The following is a 6,721-nucleotide window of genomic DNA, read 5'->3' on the forward strand; positions in this document are numbered from 1 at the left end:
CCTTGAATAATACACAATAAACTTGATTAATTGCAGCCAACACTGTAAAATCTAATGATCTACTAAAAAATAAATGAACAAAAAGTAATTCAGAACTTAATTAATACATTTTATCTGTGAATTAAAATAAATGTGTGTCTTTAGTTATGATTATACATATTCAACTGTGTGATTAATATTTTAGTAATATCTTCATCCTATTAATAACTACAGACTCAGGCGCTGAAATATAGTGGAAGTATAAAATAGCATACAGTGGAAATACTTCGGGTCATGTACAGTACTCGAGTGAAATATACTTCATTACTTTCCATCAATCTAGTTATGCATTATATGAAATATTTCTAGTTCTGTACTGAACTAATTTGGATTTTAATCACAGGACATTTCCTTCTCATGTATTAATCCATAAATAAAAACATACATTTTTGACATGACAGTTCAAAGCTAATTGATCCAACGGCCCCGGGTGCAGAAATGTTAAGCAGAAAAACACTCAGCCTCAGATCCACCGTGTTCTCTCCATCACATCACAACATCATCATCATCATTTTGTCAGTGTTTTGTCACTCTGCTGCTCAGAGTGCACATGGATCGATAGCCCCGCTGTTAGTGAGCCGTCTCGTGTGAAACCGCAGACAGCGCAGAGATCTCCTCACTGTCTTGTTGCTGATTGCACATCAAAGTTGATTAATGTCTCCTCACGTCCACAGAATGATGGACACGGCCTGAGTGGCCTGCTCTTAACTCCCAACCAGTAAGCAATTACAAATGTATTACGCTAAGGCTGTGTCTCAATTCAGGAGCTGCTTCCTTCGGAGGCTGCATTTGAAGACAAATTCATGTCACTGTCCTATTTCTAAGATTCCCTCAAATGTGTCAATTTCGTCTTTCCATTCCACGAGAAAACATATCCCAGGATTCATTGAGCTTCAGTGACGAACAGTTTTTCAAAGAGGTAATGGCAGCAGCAAGCGACAAGACGTCCAATGCTTGAGCGTCATGCTTCAACTCAACTAAACAGCTAACAGTATACATAAGTAAAACTAAGGGGAGTTAAAAACCTTCTCAGTACAACTTCTGCTCTGTTGGGTCCATGATACCACGGAGAGTCTCTGTAAACCAAACCGTCTCATGTTGGTTCGGCCTTTACGGTCCACGCGGCCAATGAAGGATCACTGTGCACTTCAAGAATCACCCGTGTACCTGCTTATTCCTGCCATTAACAGCTGCAGAGGAAAAAACGGTTCAAAGATACTTTTGCAAGAACACAACTCAACCACCAACACAGGGGGACAAGGAGGCCGTAACCCATTTGATGTGAGTGACTGTGTGTGTAGCATGTGTGTTTATTCACGGGTGATGGTGTAGCGGGTCAGAAGTTAACAGGTCCGGCCGGGTCTAGATTTCTAGATTCAACTTAATTGCGGGAAACGGTTCAGGTCTGGTGCAGAGCTCGTGCACGTTTGCAAAAATGGAGCCGAGCAGGACTCGGATAAAATACAGTCCAGGAGTTTTGGTTAATTTTCACATGGGTCAGTTTCAGAGGAAAAAGGTCAGACTGGATGGAGCTGACAGAAAGTGGATGGTTACTCAGAAAACCGTCTGTGTCTCTCTCTGTGAAGTACATCTTAGAATTTTTGTGAAAATAATGGATCTTCTGGACGATTTGTCAGCAAATTTAATTTCAAGCTGAAATGAGATTCCAAACATAGCCGAGTCAAAAGTGAGGATTTTGGATTTTAAATTTGCCTTTTTCACGAGAGACATTTTGACTTGTCATAGTAGGAAAAGCACAGGTGTTACCAATAACATTAATGGTCGTACATTTACTGTTTTGGTTCACGCTCGCCGGTCTCACAGCGTTGTTTTTGGCCGCAGCAGGTATTTCCCTCAGGAGCTGCTTCAAATGCTGCTCCATCACTGCTGGATGTGCTAACAAGCAACTGTGTGCAAACAAATCTGTGGTGATATATCACTTTCAGATCTCAGAGTTTGAAGTTTTATCTTTCAACCCTGAACTTATCTGATCTGAAGCCAAAATAGAGAAGATTTTAGTGTTCTTTATTCCAGTAAGTTTGGTATTTGACGATATAAAAACAAGAAACATCATGATTGACAGTTGAGACTGACTCACGATTGGTCAAGTGTGTGTATCAGCGGGACACGGACACCGCGGCTCCATCCCCTGATCGCTACTTCTGTTGACTCTCGCTCAAAACGACGTCAGAAGCACAAAATGGCGGCCCCCCTTACCCAAGATATTTTGGCCTCATTTTTGTACAATGGGAGGAAGTGGAGACGTTCATCTTTATATATGGTCTATGGTTCACTCTCACAAACACACACATCTATTCACAGAGTTTTGTGTTATTTATAAAAGGTGAAGCATGAAATAATTTTAAATGACCCACATGTCACTGGAAATAAAATAATCTTGTGTGTGAGCTTCTTGTTGTCTCATCAAAGCGTAGATGTTAACAGCCGGGCTGTCACCTTTACTGCGACTTTTCTCAGTGTAAACTATTTCCTGTCTCCTCTAAACTATTAGTACAAAACTTGGTGCACATCTCGGCCTCAGCGTCTCAGTGAATGAGCGAGGTGCTGTTTATTTTCCAGTCTGTCTTTGTTTTGTTACTTTAAGCACCATGTCTGTCAGCCATAGTGTAATTATATGGAGACAGACACAGGAGGGGGGGTGGAGGGTGTTGGAGACAGCCTTCTCTTTCAGCTGCTGTGAGCCACGACCAGTACCGCCTGAAGCTGCTCGCGGCTTGAATCACAGCCAGGAGACTCTGCGACTCCCATTTAACCCCTTAGATCACCCGGAGAGCTCTGTCTCCAGAACTCACCTGACGGTTTCCTTCACAATAATTCTCAATTCTCACTTCAAAGTGTGGAAAGTTTAATTTGTTAAGAAAACGTATGAAAATATTGAATGTTTTTGCTGCTTTATATTTTCTACCATATGTCATATTTCACAGTCACTCCCACAACCACTTACACACTGGAGCAAATCCAAGTATGTTACTGAACTTATTAAATGTCATTAGACTCAACATGCTGCCGTCTGTCCTATTAAGTCTCAAAGATGATTAAACTTTTTGTTACAAAACTCAATGTTTGTACCAAACTTCCTTTCATTTGACATAAGCATAACATATGAGAAATCCCATTGCTGATCACACTCCCCACTCTCAGGAATGGACAGGAATTGATGAACATGAACATAGAAAAGACTTTGTGAAGAAATTAGAATTTTTTTTTATTGCTGTTTGTTTATTTGTTAGTTTGTGAACAGGATTACTCTAAAATTACTGACCCAATTTCCATGAAATATTGCGGAGGGGTGTACAATGACCTGAAGAAAAACCCATTACATTTTGGAGCCAATCACAATCAGGCGAGATAAAGTGTTAGCATTGGTGCACCCTTCAAGATGCAAAAAGTGTTTCTACTTCACAAGATAACATTTTCAGAACTGATAGCAGTGTAAAGTAAGCAAAAGAATTAGATTGAATAAAGAATATAAATACAGTTTTGAAAACAATGTAAATGTATACGTGGTGGTTAATAGTGGTTAGTGTACATATCATGCCTGGTTATCCTGGCACAGAGACACACCATCCAGACAAAGGCTGCAGCATATTTTAAAAGAGACACACACAGAGCATGTTTGACAACTTTCATAGAAGCCTTAATGTAATTCATGTTAAAAATGCAAAACAAAGAATAATCCAGCCCCGAGACCACACAGTCAAGTATCAAACCAGCTCCTCTTCTGTTTTCAATTTGTTATTGTTTGCAGATAAAAGGCTTCCTTTACAAAACTTGCATTTACCCAAAATACCACCAGATTTTAAAAAAAATCAGAAAGCACTCAATGTACGACTTGACTTTACTTCTTTAAGAGGTCTAAATGTTTTCCATATTGTGGGACACTAAATGGATGCAGGAAATGCTGTCACTCCACTCTGCTTTCCAAACTTCCAGAATGAGGTTTTGGCTCCGGTGGATGCCAGTGTGGTAGATTCCAGCGCGGTACCGACCCTGCTCAGGTTTCCTTCAGGAGTCTCCACCCTCTCTTCATGAACACATAGTGTTTTCCCCTCTGTCGTCCATTCAGCTCATTTCAGATCTTGTTAAAATGTGTTTGCGTGACATGAGGGCAGCCCTGCTATTTCTCTCTGGTCACCGGATGGAAACACATTGACCTAAAGACATTTTTATATTGTTCTTGACTTTGCAAAACAAAACCTTCTGTCACCAACATGTAAAAAGATCTAAATATCTGAACAGTTGTCAGTGTTTTAGTTGATAGTAGGAGATTTGCGGTAGAACTGCAAGAACACAAGAACTCAAAAGCAAACACATGCACTGACATAATTAGATATGATTATAAGAGATGTGAGCATAATGACAAGAAATCTTGCAGATACAGTATATTTCAGCCAGCATGACTCTTTTAAATCATTTAACCCTGTCAGAGGTCTCGGTGTTGAAAATCATATAAATGAAGTTTAAAGCTGACAGGAATCAGTACAAAGAATGAGCCTTTGGCAACAGCGTAACAAACCTGACAACATTATAACTTGTCAGTTTTACACTCCTCGGTTCATTTATGGACTGCTAGAGCATCTAATCCCTAAAAAACATCCATCTATCATCTCTATTGCTTATCCTGTAAGGGTCGCAGGGCTAGATCCAATCCCATAGAGCTCAACACCGTGAAGTTAAAAAATCCCAGAGAGAGATTTTGACCTTCAATCATAATATCTTAACCATCCAAGGTAGACTTACCACAAGCTGCAAAATTGTGAAACAATGTTATATGCTCCTGTAGAAGCTACAAGAACGTATGATATCAACTGTAGTTTAATAAAATTAAGTTTTATTTGCAATGTCAGGGAGAAGTACTGCATTACCCACAATCCTCAGGTGTAATAGCAATGTGTCTGATTGGTAGAGTTTACCACAACCACAAAAATCATGTCTGCTATGATCAGATCATTCAGAATTTCAATACCTTTACCACAGAGTAACCATGATTTCTCTTTCCAGCATACTGTGTTTATTTGAAGATGATGAAAAGAGTCCAAAGGGGTGATAATCAGTACAAGTTAAAATTCAAGAAGCAGCGCTGGGAGTGATTGGAAAGGGATCATTTACAACAGTTTATGGGATATAACATTTCTTCACTCTTAAAATCATTAAGTACACAGTCACTCAAATGTTTCATGGTTTAAATTGAGTTTGTAGCTGCTTGATGCGTTTTACAAAGATTTTCTGAAACCTCAATGGAGAATATTAATTATTGTTATACAATGGGAGGACTGTTTCTGTGTTTGACCCTTCTACTTGCAGGAAATGCCAAAACAGATATCATTTAGTTTTAAGTTGAGCCTGAGCAAACCTGTTTTTCACATTTGATTATTTTTCACATTAGCTGCACTTGACCAGCACACAGCTGTATCACACAGTTTTGCAGAAGAGTTATGATTTCCGTAGGCCTATTTTAAGTGTATATATAAGTGTTCCTTTAAATCATAGTATCTTTAATAGGCCTGCCTATTCATAAAAATCAGTAGAAATCATGAATTACACATCAGAAAAGTAATCGACCCACTCTGAAGCCTTTCAGCTTTCAGTATAATCATTGCTGCTCTAAGCGGTTGTACACACGTATTCTACAAAATATGGTGACAGATTGATTTTATTGAGAGTCTGTAAAACAGGTATTAAAAAAATCACTGGGACAAAAGGCAATTCGTTATAAACAGGTGATAAATTCATATAACTGTAAGTGTAAAATATGTCATTAATGAAGTAATATTAAAGACGTTACACTTCAACGTATAAACAGACACAGATACCTGCTCCCTACAATCTCTTCTAATCTGTGATCTACCTGTTCAGCCTCTGTTCGTGGTTGATTAGTGATGCCTGCAGAGTCCTGAAGGGGGAGCTCTCGGCCACGATGCCTCATTATCGGTGAAGTCACCACAGAGGAAGAAGCACCGCGTCTGACACTCATTTCCGTTTCACCTGTTCCAGGTACGTCACAAGCACGTCAGCTGCTGAACCTCTGAACACGTGTTTATTTGTGTTGTGTTAACAAACTGACTGAAGGTTTGGAAGCAGGAGTTCGGAGCTAGCTGATTGTCGAACAGTTAGCTGGCTAGCTTTAACTCCTCCCTCAGTATCTTACACAGAACAACATGAGGTTAGCATGGCTGCTACATGTGTGTGCTTTGAGTGTTTAGCCCAGTGAGAGACACACATAAGTAGTGATGGCGAGATGAAGCTTCTTGAAGCCTTCCAGCCAAATGGTTCACAAAAAGGTTCATTTCTCAAGGCTTCATGTGCACCCAAACCCACCTGCTGGTCAAAGACTGCTAAACACCCCGATGTGTTTTAACAGTAGAGCCATAGGCATGACTGCCAAGTCAAAGAAATCAATTGATCTTAATAAATGCATTTCATGTATTGTTCATGTATTCACTCATATAAATTAACTAGAAAATCTCTACTGCCGAGACATTTTGAATGGGTGCCTTGTGCTCGTTGCCGATGCTCACATACAGAGACGCATATTATCCAGGTTTACATGACATCCAATTTCAGAGAGACATTACGTTTAAGAGAGAGAGAGACATTACCAAAAGCTGCTTGATTTTATAAACATACATGATCCAGGTCAGTGACAGACTTGACCAATTTC

The sequence above is a fragment of the Paralichthys olivaceus genome, chromosome 1 (genome assembly GCF_024713975.1).
Source record: "Paralichthys olivaceus isolate ysfri-2021 chromosome 1, ASM2471397v2, whole genome shotgun sequence".
Classification (NCBI taxonomy): domain Eukaryota; kingdom Metazoa; phylum Chordata; class Actinopteri; order Pleuronectiformes; family Paralichthyidae; genus Paralichthys; species Paralichthys olivaceus.